At 39.3% G+C, this 17,502-nt stretch overlaps 1 long non-coding RNA gene across 4 annotated transcripts in view; it reads right to left on the bottom strand.

Moving 5' to 3' along the window:
• The window catches only part of LOC137479433 (uncharacterized), a 513,525-nt gene that overhangs the window by 51,965 nt on the left and 444,058 nt on the right, over positions 1 to 17,502 (bottom strand). For 3 of the 4 annotated variants that reach the window (XR_011002245.1, XR_011002246.1, XR_011002243.1), the window contains 3 exons: positions 14,483 to 14,615; positions 12,781 to 12,917; positions 455 to 1,861 (listed from right to left, as the gene is read on the bottom strand). This is a non-coding gene — a long non-coding RNA (uncharacterized lncRNA). The remainder of the gene's footprint in view (positions 1 to 454; positions 1,862 to 12,780; positions 12,918 to 14,482; positions 14,616 to 17,502) is intronic. The other variant, XR_011002244.1, reaches the window with a different exon arrangement.

Below are 17,502 nucleotides of genomic sequence, written 5' to 3'. Positions count from 1 at the left end.
GAGAAACTTATTTCAGATACTCTGAAGAGTAAATTTTTGCTGCCCTAGCAAGTTAAAAATTGGTATTTTAGTCTGAACATTTGCCCTTGCCAGGCAGTTACTTTTTAGTGAAGTAACACTTCTATGAAAGCAAAGTGGGGCTGTTTGGAAGGAGAGTGATGTGAGAATCCGGAAATAAATGACACTGTTCACTTTAGGACCATGTGCAAGTTGCTTCATAACTGCCCCTTAAGTCTTAGCAACCCTCTACCCCAAATATCAACAATAAAGTCAGGACAGTACTACACTTTGCTGCTGGCAGACACTTAAAAAGAGGCCAGATTTCTGAATTTGTAATTGGGACTCCTGTTACTTCTAAAGGCTCTTCTTTTATGTTCACTGCTTTCTTGCCTGGGGTGCTTCACCCATGACTGGTAGACAAGAAATATCAGAGGGACAGGGTTACCATCCTCACCTCTTTACCTTGGTCACCACTGGCAAGCAAACAGCAACCTGATTTCCCACTGAGAACCAGTGTTTCCTCTGAGAGCAGTTGCTTGAAAAACTGTTCTTCAAACATAAGGCCACAGTTGACATGACTGGTCAAATCCCTCTTTTCCCTTCTTTCCTAAAGAAAAACAAAGCCACAGTGAATCTACACACCTTGCTGTGTCCCTCCAACAGAAATGCTGTGGCTCATCTGCATATATGATGAGCAGTATTTCATTATTGAAAATAGTCCATAACAAAAAAATTGCACCTGGCCAGCAACATAAGACCAACTTGCTTCCTGATGTGATTTTAAATGGCTGAGATATTAAACACTGAAAAACGGGGTTTATAATGGAAGTACTGACAGACTATTAACTATAGCAGTGCTGCTCTAATAAATGAAATAGCCTGTCGTAATCTCTAATTCATAAATATGCAAATACAAGGAAAAGGATTTGCTCCAAAGGATGTCTCTATAATTTTAACTGACCTTTACTGATACTAAATAAGCCTGTTGCTTCTGGTTTTGTGCACTGAATAGAAAGTACAGGGAATCTTGTCTCTTTACATCCAAGGCCCACTTCAGCTCCCATAAATGCCAAAGGCAACACCTTTGCTACCTTCAACAGGAAAAATCTGGCCCCAGAACATCTAGAATGTGAGACACCTGGCATTAAACGGAACTCCTGACTGTACTTGATTTTAATTCTGTTCTCATCTGTGTTAATTATTATTATATTAATTCTTCTGTTTGGGAGAAATTAAGCACACATTTGCCCCATGTGTCAAAGAGCTTGACCTGCCAAAAGGCACTTACTTGCTCAGTGATAAACAGACCATCAACACAATGATATAAATGTTGAATTTTAGCCAGTTTCCTGTCCTGCACCAAATGGAAGTAAATCCACTGACTTAATATTTAATAACCTAAATGTAATTTCTTTTTTCTGCCTCGCATTGCACAGTAAAGAATTTGATGGCTAGCAGTTTTGCAAATTCCCAACCCCTAATTATTTTAAGCTATTCATCCTGGTATCTGTCCATTGATGCTCAGCCAAATTGCCAGCAGGGGAGAGATCTGTCCAATCCAGGAGCTAAATGAGTCACTGAGAGTCAATCTGTTTTTTCCCTTGCTGCTGGGATTTCCTTGGGTCCTGGCCTCTCTCTGCTCCAATCACACAGACACAGCTCCAGGCGTGGGTCCTCTTTGGCTTCAGCTGCCTCCTGTCTCCCGTGTCTGCTCTGCTCATCACAGCTGTTGATGGGTTCTCGCCGGCTGGCCACAGAAGACCAATCCTTCCACCACACTGCTCTTACAGCTCTTGCTCTGAAGGAAAATGAAGACATCTTGGCCTTGTTGAATTTGCTGATGAAGTAATACATCAGGTATCTAGACGGAAAGCAAACCACATGAATAAAATGTGTCATCTGGGTTAGATACTAATTTATTTGCCTTAAGTTCTGGGAACAATATCTGCAGGTTTTTTCCAGCGAATTCGGTTAAGTTCCATAGAAACTGAATACTAATATGACTCCTGTAGCATGGAACACAAATAGGAAACAGAGAAAAAACAGACTCATCAGAAATATTAGCTGCTCACTATCAAAATATCTGACAATGCCACAAGTACAATTTATAAACAGGAACATTTAGAGCCTAACTTTCACTAAAAAGCAAATTCCCTGCTTTGTCCCTTTTAGGGACAGGATTCAATTACACAAAAATATGCAGCAGACTTAAGGACTGCATGTAAGATTAAGATAACTGGTATTTCATGGTAAATGATTAAATTAGCTGACACAGTTTTATCCTGAACTTTGCCATTAAAACTGACATTTTTGTGCCACGCACGTTGTAGGCTGCTGGTAATCTAAACTGCCTTTCTTCTTTCAAAGACTTTAAATAGCTGAAGAACTCTTGTTCTTTACTCTATTTGCAAATGTCTGTAAAATATATCTACAATATAAGAAGATGAACTAAGCACAGGACTTTTTTCCCCCTCATTTAATAAATACCTTGAGAAATCAGCAAGGAGGTTCCAAATGTCCAGATTAAGCTCTGCAACATGCACTTTAATCAAGTAATTTATGTGACTCTACAGAGATGAGAACATGCTGTCCTCCTCATGGTGAGTGAAAATAGAGAAATGACAGAAGTCTCTTACTAAGAATTTAATTATTCCTAGTATACAAATTTAAACCACTATATGTTTATTCCTCTTCTTTTCAGGCTGTTTTTTTTTTTTATGATGGCAGGAATTATGGGAATAAATTTGATATAAACCAGATGTAGAAGTGTATGAATGAAATGTAGTCAGAGCTGGTTGTAGTCATTGCCCTTCAGTTGAGTTAGCTGGGAAGGAGCAACTCAACTCCTTGGTGAAGATACTCAGTCTTCAAGCAAAGTGCAGGCACGTGTCACTGCACACAGCAAAGACAAGGCCAGTCTGATCAGAGACATGAACTATGAGAGAAGCACAGTTCCTGAATATTACTAGACTGGGTGGGAAGAAAAGCCACAGAGTCACTGCAGAAATGAAGAGAGGTGGCAGGACATGCAGCCAGTGCATCCCTATGAGAGGCCAAGGGTGAGCATAAGGAGTGGGCTCTGGCTGAAAGAGGTCTCACAGGCAAGTGGATGAACTTATTTTATTTTTATAGCTGTTTGACTTGTCCAGTGATCAGAAAAACAGATCTTTGTCCTTTTTTGTAGATACAGAGTTACAATTTCTCCTCATAATTAGTACAACCTAGAATACCTCAAATTTTTAGTCAGCCATGAAGTTCAAAAGAAGTAGCTCTAACAATACAAAAGCACAGGGACTAAGATACTAGTCCAGAACAGTGGTTCAGCATGTCCAGTCTTTCAGAAACAGGATCCTTACACACTTGTGAATAAGATGCAGGAGGAATGACAATTATTCTTACAGACTACCTAAATGGGACACTTAATCCCCCACCCACAGGCTCCAAAAGTTGAAGTTTTATGATGATGTCATGCATGCATCATATTATACTTCTTTCTGTGCACTGGCACAAAGATAAAAGTCTCCTTAAGAGATAAAGAGCTGTCTCTTTACATGAACTCTGTACTAGTAACCAAGGTCTCTGCTGGAAAAGGTATGGAAGCTCAAGAGACACCAAAAAATGTTGATCTGTATTCCAGAAGAGAATTTGGCCCTTTATTCTTAGTGTAGACTTATCAGAGGTGTGAGGAAAGCTATTTAATTTTGCTGTGGCAAAATTTTTGGAGAACTTGTTATCCATGAACAGTTGAGCAAGACTTTGGACTCTCTATATCTTGGATCAAGTCTAATAAAGAAGAAGCAGCACAGCTTTTTACACAGCACCTTCCCCAGCAGTTAAAAACTGCAGTTTATACAGCACCCATACAATCACACCATTATCATCAAAGCATGACTTTCATCCCTGAAAATCATGATGGTCATGAAGTCGAAGAAAGGCCCACAAAGACAGTTTCATTGTTTGAGAACTCATGCAAATGATGAACATGAATGAAATTCAAATTGATTATCAAAAAATTGAACCTTTATGATGATCTCACAAACTATGTTATTCAATTAAAACTTCTAATCTCTCCTATATATACTTTGTCTTTTGAAAGATACAGCTACCTTTACTTTCTCTTTTTATGTTTTAAACTTTGAAAACCTTTCACAGCAGAGGTTACATGAATCATCTAGCTTTCTTATTCCAAAATGTTTCACTGATCATTCATTATTAACTGAGTAAAATGAAGGTAGTTATGATACATTTTGGTCTATCTCAAAGTATTAGAAAGGATATGAAAACATCTTGTTCATAGTGCTAACTTTTAGATGACATATGACAGTACAGGCCCAGTTTTTTTCACTGTCACATACAATGAGGCTCTTAACAACCCAATCACTTGTTATCACTTTTTTTTCCCAATTCCTAGGCACTAACAGTTTCAGTCTGCTCTGCCACTTAGCAGAAACACATTCAAACAATATAACCATGAAAGGACTGGATATGGGTAACAGGAAGCCTGTCAATATTGGAGATTAGGATCATAAAAATTGTCTAGTTCTTTTTGTAATTAATGTGTGTTCTCTAAACAGTTCTACATACATCTATGCCTTGATGTGAATGCTCTGGAGAGAAAATAAGTTTTGTGCCTGCTCTTATATCTCTGGGAGTGATATCTTTCAAAACATTTCAATAATAGGTGCTCTTTTATTAAATATACTGCAATATAACTGTATACAAAACTTGAAATTCTCCTTTTCGAGTGGCTGAACACAGAAATGAAACACAACTTAGAGAGGAGCCATGTTAACCCAGAAAAAAAAGAAGGAACTGGCTCATTTTAGTGAGTCAAGATCCTGGATACAACTTGCTGCTTGTCATTTGGCTATCTAGACAGATGGACTAGACTGAAGTCAGTGGGGCTGCTTGTGATGTACTCCACAACTGAACATATTTGGAAAAAGCTGTTATACTAATTTACTCATTTATATCTTAAAATGCTTTCAGTTTCTCTACAGCCACAATTTATCTTGGGTTCTCCACAGCCAGAGAGGGTCAGGCCTATATGTAAGAGAATCAGACAGAGACAGAAGTTGTGCAAAGCTGGCCATGGACTTAATAAGAGCTTGATTCTGTACCAATGAAATCAACAGGAGTTTGGCTCTTGTTTGCAATGGGAGGTGGATCAACATTTTATGCCAGCTGTTCCCTGCTGGGTAGGGATAATCCTTTTGAAACAAAATATTTAACTTGTTCTCACTCTGTTGTTGTAAGAAGGCTTCACATGAAAATGCTTTCATGAGAATTAAAAGGTGTGTCCCATTTTTTTTCCAAATACCACCCCCCACCCTGTAGTATATAGGTGCTGATCAAAAAAAAAAAAACAAAAAACAAAAAAACCCAACTCCTCCACTTGCTATTAAACCACATGAGTTTACAAAAAATGCCACAAAAATGAGTTACAGGATGGAACTGAGTCACCTGTCTGTTCTGCTGGCCATGACAGCACTTGCACTTCCCTCAGCCAGGAGATGCAGCAAGGAAACATGTTAATTCAAACAGCTGCAATTGAAGTGGGATCCCATGGGCAGAAGTAAAATAACTGAGGTCCCTGCAGGCAAATAGAAGATGATTAAAAAATCCAAATTTCCAACAGTCATGAAGGGAATAATGAATAACAGTGTGGGAAAAGTATCAGAGAGACGGGAGCTAAGGAAGGACAATATTAACAATAAAATCTTGTACATGTGTCCTCCAGTCTGGATCTGAGTACAGCATTTAGTCTCAGTTGCTGTTTCTGTGTTTGTTTTCATGTTTTACAGTGACAATGAGGGTCTAAAACATGGCTGATGCCCAGGTTGCTCTAAAGATCAGCAGCAGCAATGGCTCCTTCTAGTCCCTGCATGTGTTGGTCAAGTTCAAAAAGAATGTGAAAGTTGGGGCCATTTACACCAGCTCTCAGTTTGGTTCACTCCCTCTCACTCCCCTGGCTGAGGTCCATTTGGCCAATGAACCTGGAACATAAAGTCTGCTAGGTATTATAAAGCAATTATTTAATTTTAAAAGTCTCTTTCATAGCATCCTAATAGGATTTCTATATAATACAGAGCTCTCCACAATATCCAGGGAACTTTTGTTTACACCATAAGCTGACACTTTTTAAAGAGATCTGGAAGATTTACAGAGAGGAAACTTCCAGAGACAGAGCTGTCTTGCCTGGCAACCAGGGACTGAGCCTACTGTAGAGTTACATCCTCCAGAAGCAGGAAACGTATGGAATAATTTGAGCTTAAGAGACTGTGACATTTTTATAGGATGAAAGAAGTAACTGAGAGATACAGTGACAGAGTTGGGAGCTGCAGCTGGCTGGCTGTTCCATGGAGCATTCCCCTCATAGATTTTTATGACTCTCCTAGCCCTAATATTAAACACTTGACCTTTTTGTCAAATACTATTTTATATTATTAGGTTGGATGATTAGTTACTAAATATACCATCTATAGTAAATAGGAAATTGTGTAGTCTGATGCTTTTAGTCATAGACCTTTCAGGTATTGGTCCTTTGGCATTTAACATTAGAACATTGAGTGCTCTTATATTAACTTAAGTCCCTTGGTAAGCAAGAAGTGCACAGCACTTTCACATAGGGCAGAGAGGTTTCTGAGGCAGAATTACCAGAGTGGAGAATGCTGTAAACATTGTAAAGTCAGGGATAACTAGGGCCAGCTGATGCTGTACAATACACCTTAATCTACAGCCTAGGAATAAGTGCATTTACTTTTTAAAATTCTGTAAACCAGAACTTTGCAAATTACTCTTCCCTGTGTCTCTCTCCCTGGTGAACTATTCTATTCATCCTCTCCCTTCTCATATGCAAAATAGTACTAATGTTAGAAGCAGAATTAATAATTGGCTTTTTTACCTCTCCCTCCCAGCATTTCATACCCTTTTTTGGGAAACCCTGCTGCAAGCCACTCCCTCCCGTAAATCCCACCTCAAATATTTGGATTTAAACGTATGTGGTTACATACAGCATGACCCTGAATTTGTGAATATTTGTAATAGTTTTGGAAGACAAAAAAGATCAAAAGTCTTCCTGGAACTAAAAATGGTTTTAATAGGATTGGATCAAAATGCTAGTGGAGAAACATCTATCACCCTTAGAGGACAAGCTGCATGAAGAAGAAAAAAGAGACTTATTAGTAAATACTATGGAGCTTATTTAGAAGAGCACCCCATGGAGTCAATGTAACATATTTATAGTGTAAAACTTCAGCCTGGACATAGATTTATGATTTGGGTAAGTGATTCCTCATTACCAGCAAATGACAGAACTGCTTTATTTTTCAGCATTCTGAGTCTGGTTCTGATCTCAGTCCTGAAATGTAAGATTGGTACAGCTCCAGTCATTTCTGAAGAATCATTGCTGCCTGATACCAAGGTTTCAGTTGGTCTACTGGATTCAATATGCCAGCTGCTCTAAATCCTAGAAAAGATTTCCTCTCTGTTAATACAGGATGGTACTTGTTAGCCAAGCAAACCCAAGGACTCACCCATTTATGTGAGCAGAGGATGAGCAGACTAAACTGCAGGATTTGGCCTCAAATTTGCAGAGCTGTAATTATATTTTCTTTGTTTACACACAAGTGTGATAGAGGCAGCCTATGCACAAACCAGATAACATGACCTTTCTGCAGTTTAACTTCTTGCTATTAAAACAGGCATGTTTGAGAACTACAAGAATTAGAAAATTTAGGAAAAAACAGCCCTTCTAAATTCACACATTGTCTGAAAGGTTAATGAACAGTGAATCCTAGTCAGGAGCACCACCATGTTCCTTTAACTGCTGTCCACTTTGGTCTTTAATAATAACAGCAAAATATTACTGAAGCTGAAGATACTCCACTGCAGTAAAGCATGGTTATTCAGCAAACAAACATATTCAAAATAAACTGCTGGAAGCCTGCTGTGCTCCAGCATCTGCCAAACTGAGTTTCTCCTGTCTTCTCTCTTTCCAGATGCCCTCTGTGTTGCTTACTTCACCTCTTGGCACACACCATGCAGTGACACGTGACAACGTGAGGCTTAGGGCAGTTCCTAGTCATTGCTTCCAGAATGGAAATGAGCCAGGACTCCTCCACAGTCCTGAACACCACCAGCCTGCAATGGTGGAGCATCAGCAGCTTAGAATTTGCTCCCCAGGCATTATACAGATATTTGCTGATCCCAGAAAGCCACAGAACAAGAAAGCCTGGTTGGAGGCCCAGCAATCCCACCTGTTAGATGTTTCATTACAGAAGAGTGTATTCAAAGCCTTAAATATTCAGTCCTTGATTGCAAGATATATTTCTACAGCACAGGACAACACTGAGAGAGCTTTTCTGGCCTAATCACAAGAATCAGCACATACCTGTTTATCTCAGTGCTTTGCTCCCAGTTGCTACACGAAACCTGTTGAACCCACCTGCCTTTATACTTTGAAGAAGTTTACATCTGCCCTAGCTGGAGATCTAAACTTCTGAAATCTATAGGCAAAGTGATGACTAATTCAAATGCTCTTTTATATACGGATCTTGTTGTAAGTATAGTCAATCTTTGGCCATATCCAGCTCCCACATTGCTAGGTGCAGAAATGGGCATGAAGCAGGAAAAGCAGCAACAAAGAAAAGATGCAGTAGAAGACTTTTGCCGCATATAAGATATTAAATAGGGTTTTTTTTGCTGCCACTCCAACCCTTTTGTCTATGCTACTGACACAAAGGAGATAAAAAAAGGGTTTGTTAGAACACAGCAGGTTCATTTCCACCATTTAGGAATTTGGCTCGAGAAGTAAAATCACTGTTTACACCACAGCTGGCCTTGGTTCACTGGTTTTGTTACATTACCTAATCTCTTTACTAAAGAAAAGGCATTCTAATTCTATATAATTGCAATATTGCCTTGATTCTCAAAGTCCATGGAGCTCTTCCAGGACGACATGAGTGCAGAGCAGAGCAAGAACATAAAAACCCGTTATGATGTTGGTGCTTAAAACAGAGAGCTATATTTGTGGAAGGCTTCTGTAATTCTCTGGACTGTTAAAAAAATAGAGTGGTATATGCATAAACCAGTTTCAAACGCATGATAACATTTGCCATCCTATCCACTTATACCCTAAATCAGCAATTTTCTAGTCTGTGTGGTTTATCAGAGGACTTCAGTAGCAGCATTTTACTGCATAAATTCCATTAGCTGTATCCATGAAAAGCCACTTCTAAAATGGTGTTACAATGATGAGTTTTTCCCAAACAGGTTCAAATGAAATAATGGAATTTGAACACAAAAGTCCATAGCAGGAAGTTGGTAGGAAAGGTGGAAAGAGTATGGCAAGAGACCTGGCACCAAGATGCAGCAGGCTAGACCACAGCACAACTCCCTCAGCTCAAATCCATCCAAATTACTTAGCTGTCAATCACAAAGTAGGACAGAAAATTCTTGTCAGTAGCTAGTGGACATTAGCCAGTTATCTGTAACAAATTATGTGATTCACTCTCAGACTTGAAATTAGGAAACAACTAGGATTCACTGAATCTGTTGTCCCATGTACGCCAAAGCATGCCATGCCTACTCTCCCTCTCCTTCTATCTGAAGGATTGTGTTTCTCAGTGAACCTAACAACATCTGCTTGCTTCTTTGATGCAAAATCTCTCTCTTGAGAGTGAGGAAACTATTTCACATAATGAGAAATCAAAATTCAGATTCCACCTCTAGAAGACCATTTCCCAGTTACACCATTTTGTTCTCATCCTGCATGGTTTTCAAGCACAATTTACCAGTTGTGATATATCTTATAACCTCCCATAGTCAATCAGACTTGTGGATGTTTGCCCTTTTCTGTATTACCCAAGGACATTAAATGTTTTAGTTGGTATGGAACAAACACACACAGATATCTGATACAAATTGTTATGACCCTTGGCCAAAACATATGTTTTAGCTGTGGGCTTGTTTTGCTGTGGCTCACCATTTCTTCCATTAGCAGAAAGGATAACACAGGCTACATTTGCTGAGAAGCAGTTTTCTTATAAATCAGGCCAAAACACAACTCGGCTTCTTCATCTAGGATCTTCAGGTCTGCGCTGCAATCAGACATGTCCCAGGTACCATCTGCCTGTCTGTGCAAATGTCAGCATAGTTACACCACTGCAGACAGGACGTCTTGAGAAAACAGTCACTCATGCTGAGAAAGTCTCATATCCTCAGTCACAAAGTTCTAACAATGATTATAATGGTTCCATACTCAAAAAATGAGAACATGCATATATAAGGACAACAATTTGACACATGGGAAGTGTAAGGTGTTATAAATACAGTTGCTGGTATTAACACAATGTGTTATATTTTACAAAGCAAAGCATAGCAAATATGTCCTTTCAAAACACAAAAGCAAAAGCTTTGCCTTTACCCACTGATGTTTCTAAGCTATTTATGCTCAGTCCAGCTCCTGTCAGCTTATCACAAGCTGCATGTTTTCATTGCAATCTACTGCACAGCATCACTCCAGCTCAGCTGGCATCTCTTAGAAGAAAACAAGATGGATTTCACTCCTTTGCTTCACATCTACCCTACATCAATTCCTGTACGTAGAACTCCCTTTCTCTCTGTAACAGTGGGATGGTGGTGGGCCAGCTTCAACACCTCACTCATCTATCTCCTTCTTTGCTCAGGCACCTGTCAGCCTCCATGGTTTTGGTGCAAAATGCACCATTTTTCAGGCCTGAACATTTCACTGGAATGGTTTATGTCTTATTCACCAAATATCGCAGCAGGGAAGGGAGAAAAGTCAGATGGCCTTACTAATAAGGCTTTATTTTGAAAATCTTCCAGTGGAGCATCTGGGGCCTCTAGGACACCCTTCCTGTGGTTATGTGGAAATGGTTGAGGGAGCTAAGCTAACTAGATTCCAGAGTATTTATTTTATTTCTATTATCATAGCTGAGGCATGTGACAGGCATATATATAGTCATTTCAGTGCAGTTTTGTCATCACTGATGACAGAGAATGTGACACATGAATAATACACAGATATGTTTTTTAAATAAGAAGCAAAGACCTTTCAAGACTGGATACCATTGCTATTAGCAAATCTGTATACCAACCAAAGATGGATAGCAATGATATACTCCAAACAAAATGGCTGGGCATTTAAGTTAATCTTGTTTGGCACAGTGCAGGTTGGAACTCCAGATGGATGTAAGCCCAGGGGGAAAGACACATCTGCCTACAGAGTAACTGCTAATACTGATGTGAGATTTTATATCTTCTTCCCCCATTTTATCAGTGGGATCTAACTTCCCTTTTTCACACAAGGGTTACATCACTTCACCTGTTACTTTTACTGGTTGATTAAACCAACTAAGAAATTACCTGTCTGTCTTGTGACCTATTAAAGCAGGTCTCATTTAGAGACCTCTGTAGACAATCAGCTGTGCTGAATATTCTAATTTTATAGCTCTTGAGACTCAAATTTCTAAACTACAAAAAAGTTTCTTCTTCCACTTAATAGTCAGATTGTAGGTTTAGACCAGTGACATTAGCTATTTTACAGCAAAGGTAGGAAGTTTCTGTCATGGTATGGTTACATTACTTCATCAGACCAACATGCATACACATACATACTGTAATAAATTATTTTAACTTAATATTGCTAATTCTTCCTGTGCTTTGCCACTGCATCTGAGTCAGACCAAAGTCCAGACATTATGTCTGCTTCCTGTTGCTGTTTCACATTGCTTTTGTGGCAAAATGGCTGACAGGAGAGAAGAAAGTCTTTGAAGTGTTCTGACAATTTCTGTCAAGAAGATCCTAAAAGCATGGATAAATGTTTTTTTTTCTCTCCCAGAATTTGCAGCTTAAAGTACCAAAGGGTTCACTGCTGTTACTTTTTGTATTCAAAACCCATATGAAACCACTTGAGGATATTGTGAAATGGCATAGGCTACAATGTCATCAATATCCTGATGACACCAAGCTCTACGTCTCCTTTTCATTGAAGCCATATGTTAAGCTTCCTTGTGTCTGGCAGAGATAAGACATGGATGAAAGCCAGTTGGCTGAAGCTTTCTTTAGATAAGATGAAGGTAGTATATGGGTTTGGCAAGGGAAAAGTGTTTTGTGTTGACAAAAATCTGCTTGCAAAGTTGAGGGAGATTCCCATTGTCAAAATGCACAAGGGATTCACTGCTTCCTACCTCATCCTGAAGTCCCAGTGGCAAAAGTGTCCTGAATCTATGTGTTTCTTATTAGATTTTACTCACTAGGTGCTCACTGGCTTTCAGTTGACCACTCTGTGTTGACCGGGCACACAATGTCAGTAAAGGCTCTGTTACACCTTTGTCATTACTTTCAGATACTGTCTAGCCTATTCATAAAGTTGTCCAGTGACAAAGACCCTGTGGCTTCCTGATCTACTGCTGTAAGCCACCAGATTCCTACTGGAATGCCAAGTATTTACTAATGATAAACGAATATCTTTCTTACCATAACTGAAGCCTGTTGATACTTACTTTCCTTAGGAATATATGAAAGGATTTCCTTGATATCTTTTTCTTTGGAGCAGTATTTCTCGTGTAGTTGAAAAGCCACATTATCTTTTTTAAGACCCTTGCTTAGGTTAGACAATCCCATATCATTCAATAATACTCTACCACTGTCACTCATCTGTCTGGCATGGGACATTTCCCTGTTAGTTCTGCAATGCAGCCTTTCCATGAGCCCAGCTAGAAGCCACAAACTGGATAGACAGACACATGTACCTACCAGCCACCACAGGATCAACCCTGGTCATATTTGGGGGTGAGGGACATGGGTTCATCCCTTCCAGAACATGCTTAATCCTTGGCATGTCTCTCTTGTCTTTTGTTTCCACAGTGCTCCACTGCCACTGTGGGACTACTCTGGAAGCACAGAAGGAGCCTTCTCAGAAGCTTTGACTACTAAGAATAAGGCTACTCTCTCTATTGAAAGGCAGAGAAAAATGAATTAAAAAGGACAAATAACATGTGTTCTCCATACTGTGCATGACCTGCCAAATGCATGCTGGCATGATTACCTTGATGCCTGGCTTTCTTCACGACAAGTGGATTAGGGACAAACTCTCTGGTTTGGGTAAAGTAGCTCTATAGGCAGAGTACTACACCTCTTGGTAAGGCTCACCACTATGTCCAATAAAAACAGGTGACTAGAAGAGTCTGAATTTTTTAGCAAATAAGTAAAAGGAAGAATACATTAAATTAAGTTTATAGAAGAACAAGGAGGATGACCAAACAAGAGCCATGCTGGTCATTTCTTAACTATCTGCTAAAGAAATAGGTAATATTTATTTAAATTACATAGACTCCATGTAGCACAAAGAAGTTACTGTTCTTCCTCCCACTCCCTTAATGAAATTTATGATTCTGCAATTTATTAAATCCTTCTCTCACATGTGGAAATCCAAAAAAAAAAAAAAATTCAAGACACCCCCAGAGGAGCACAAGAGGCAGCCAGCTGATGTAAACAGCATGTCAGGGTTTTATGCAGGAACTAGGAGTACTAAAAAGGAGAATCACATACTTTAGAAAAATTCTTGATAGTGTTGGTGTTCAGGTTAGGCTGTCCAGGGAGACAACTAATGTATTCTCAAATCATTACTGTGGATTTTTGGTGACTGTAGTACCATTCATGAAGCAGTTACCCAGGTCTGTCATGTGAACAGCCAAGATTTCATGTCTTTCTGACTAGATTTTAAGGAGAATATTGTGGGGCCCTCATGTTTCATGCCCTGGAATTACAAACTGTGTGGTGACTATCTTAGTACTTAACATATAAATTAATTTAGTATAAAAAACAGCTCTGAAGAACTGCAAGCTTTGTTACCTGCACATCAGTGTCTTTTTCAGTGTTTTAAGAAAAAAAGCATGTAAGCACAAAGATCCTGAGATTTCCACAGAAACCTCTGGTTAAAAAGAAATGACAACAGACTCACATTCAAGGGGAAAGGACAGTATGGGTAAGTGTAAAGAACAGCTGGGGTATATGTAATGTTACAGTTATTTTTCTGTGCTTCCTCTAGGATGAACCAAAGACCTTGTTTTGCTGGATGCTGAGTGCCCTAAAGTCCCATTACACATCTCAGGAAAGAACCTTAATAGTTTTATTGGGACCCATATCTGCACATAGAACATGGCCTTTGAAGATGAAAGGATTTTTTTTCTGCTTCCATTTGTTGCCTCTTGGTTGACATGTTCCTATATGGACCCACAACCCCCAGATATCTGTTCCCTAATCAGGGACATGAAATAACATCCTCAGAGGGAAAACTCTGGAACACCTATGAAAGTCAGAAGTGTGAGGAATATATCTCAGATGATGCAGATGCAGTCACTGCTGTATGATCAGATAAGCAACATTGCAAGTTCATTTTTGTATGCTAAATAAAATAAAAAAGTCAATATTTACACATAACCTTCAAGGCTCTTACATTTGCAGCTCTTTAGTATTCAGTGCAGACCACATTTTCTTTAGTCCGTTACCAACAGCTTGGAAATTTAGTTAGAGGATGCAATCCAAATGTTCCTCCAAATGTCGTTTCCAAATGGTCATCTTGAAAAATGCTGTTTAAAAGGATGAAACCTTTATGTGAAGATATAAGAGCCCATGCACAGAGCAATATAAACAGCAAGGAAATCATCTGAAGATTAAAACCACTAATGATAAAGATATTACTGTTAGGCATAGTTTAATTTGTTGGTAACTAAATCACCAGAGGCTTTTTACAGCCTTCTTGGAACCTGACTATTGTGTAGTGCACATTCAACCTCTAAGTGTACAGTGACACAAACAAATAAAAGTGATCATAACAGTTGAAATGTAGTTAAAAACACAATTGAGAACATCTGTATTGTAAGCAGAAATAAATTAGAAATACTGAAGTGTTTTGTAGCTGTGAAACTGAGGGATAAAAAAATAACCTACAGCACCTGGATTAAGCAGTTGTAAATAATGTATAAAGGAAAAATCTCATTACCCCCTGTGTAAACTCCCCCCCAATGAAATATATTTTATGAATGTTGCATCACAGTAATAAATGCAGCATTTGTTTTCCCCATAAACTTTCCATTTCATGACTATAAGATAGTTTGGATTTGGAAATAATGGCCAGTGAATGTACTGTTTGCAGGATTAGTTTCCCTCAACAAGCAGCTTTGAACTGACCTTCAGTTTTTTTGGGCTAAGGAGCAGGGACTTACATAGGCTTAGCAGAACTCATCTTTGTGCCTACAAAGCTGTGTCTGTGTTCTCAGTTGCAACAGAACTATACTATACAAACAAATCCAAAAGGACCACTAGAGAGTATTTAGACTCTGAGCCTTGAGTGTTGTAATTGCCTGATATCATGAAAGATTTGATGAGATTGTATTTGGTAATGACTAGATACAAATGTGGAGAGTTTTCCCTATCTAAAAAAAGAGGTCTTATAGGAGAGCGCTGCATGCAGCAGGATACAGAGCTTCTACTTGCAGTAACAGGAGCAAGTGCCATAGAAAAAAACTGTAAACCTTTTGAGTTTCCAGTTTTCCTTTACAAATATTTGCAGTTTTGTGTAAAAATGCCAGGAATGATTCCTCACTTGTGTCAGCTTTGCACTATCAGCTTTGCTGAAGTACTCAACAGATTTATTCTAGATTTAGGCAGGGTATTACTATCAAATTAAACCATTACCTTTCTCTTGAAGATATCTTGATTCCCCACATATGAAAAGGGGTTAGCTTCCTGATGATCCAGGGCACCAATCACTGATCCCCTTGAGCGAGTCCCCGAATCATCTGTACCTCTGATACACAATCACCAAACCACAGCCTGCTGAAACAGGTGAGAATGAGGATGAGATGCCACAAAGGAAGTCAGCATCTAGAGTCAAACTGAAACCTAACAGTTTACAAATTAAAAGGATAAGAACTTCCCACTGGCTGAGAGAAATAAAATGTCACAAACACAAAACCATTATAAAGTTAGCCTTGAGTCTGGAGTGCTTTCCCTTAATGATTGAGCTCAACAATGAAAGGAAAGGAAAGGAAAGGGGAAGCAAAGTTCCTCTTGAACCTGTTTAAAAATGCCACAGCAAAAGAAAAGAAATATAGGAACATCAATTTAAAAAAAAAAAAAACAAAACAAACCCCCTCTACTAAAATGTAAAGGTCAGGAAAGATTTGGGTGTTTTAAAATGCTGTCTTGAAGAAATTTCATAAAGGTTAAGATGTCATGTAGTTTCAGAGTTATGGGCACTGGAGGGGGGTCCTTGAGTGCCAGCTATTCCTCGGGCCACTCACTGACTGTGAGCTGCAATGACAGTGGACAGCGGGAGGCTGGCGGATCAGAAACTATCACTGTGCCACTGGGGAAAACCCATCTCTTGCTCCCCAAAGAACAAAGAGCTTTGTGAATATTTCAGCATCTAAAATTCAGTCAGTAGATAAAATAGAAAAATATGCCTTAAATATAAAGATCTAATTTAAATTGTCAAGAACAAACATATTCAGCATTCAGGCTCTTCAGCTCAGTTCACTGTGCCTGGGAGGAGCAGGAGGCACAGTAGGCACGTTAGGAAGAGCCCAAGGAGCTCCTGGTGGCAGCCTACCCTGCACAGTTCAGTGGCTCCAAATAACATGTGGATTCCTTGTGGTTCGAAATCCCTTAGGGCATCCAGGCAAGACAGAACAGGAGCTGTAATGCTTCTTTTTCCAGGTGTTACAGATGAGAGCAGGAAAACCAATATGACTGCGGAAGAATTTGGAGGGCAAGTTTTCCTTCACCTGCATTCTGCCATGCCCACTTGGCAGTTGGGCCAGCTCCCTCCTCCTGCAGGCTCCGGTGCCCTGGTCCCATTTAGCACTGACTTGGTCCTCCTGCCTTACCCCTATCATTCTCCAGGTCCCCCTCTCTTTTCTGGTCTTTAATTCTCTTATTAAGCATTGCTGTTTTGTATGGACTAAAACTACTTAAAAAAAAAAAACCCAGATTTTGTGGCTTGATTTTTTCCCCTCACTCTCATCTTTGAGATTTTCAAACTTGAGTCTGCATCAATGGAGACCTTTCTCTGCTTCATATATATTCCCTGCCTCACCTCCCCCCCTCAGGTGCCCTCTGATAGGCCATTTTACCTTGCTTTCTGCTTATGGCACACTAGCTACCCTAGTGATTTTGCATATTCTTTGACAGCATCTTGGGGAGGAAAAAGTCTGGGACTGCTACCCAAAGGTCCTACATGGGAACTGTGGATGTAGGGAAAGCAGAGCATCCACCACTATCTCATGACAAATTAAACCTATTTCAAAATGAAGAGAATTTCACTCACAGACAAAAGGTGAACTATGAAAAGGTGAACTATTTGCTCTTAATGACCAAACAATTGCTACACAGAAGCTGTAAAATAACAGAGAGAGAAGAAAATCTTAGGAAACCTATACCTATTCTGGACAAATGTTACATAAAGGGTAAAAT

Source organism: Anomalospiza imberbis, chromosome 9, assembly GCF_031753505.1.
Source record: "Anomalospiza imberbis isolate Cuckoo-Finch-1a 21T00152 chromosome 9, ASM3175350v1, whole genome shotgun sequence".
Lineage (NCBI taxonomy): Eukaryota > Metazoa > Chordata > Aves > Passeriformes > Viduidae > Anomalospiza > Anomalospiza imberbis.
This window is presented reverse-complemented; position numbering and strand designations above follow the sequence as displayed.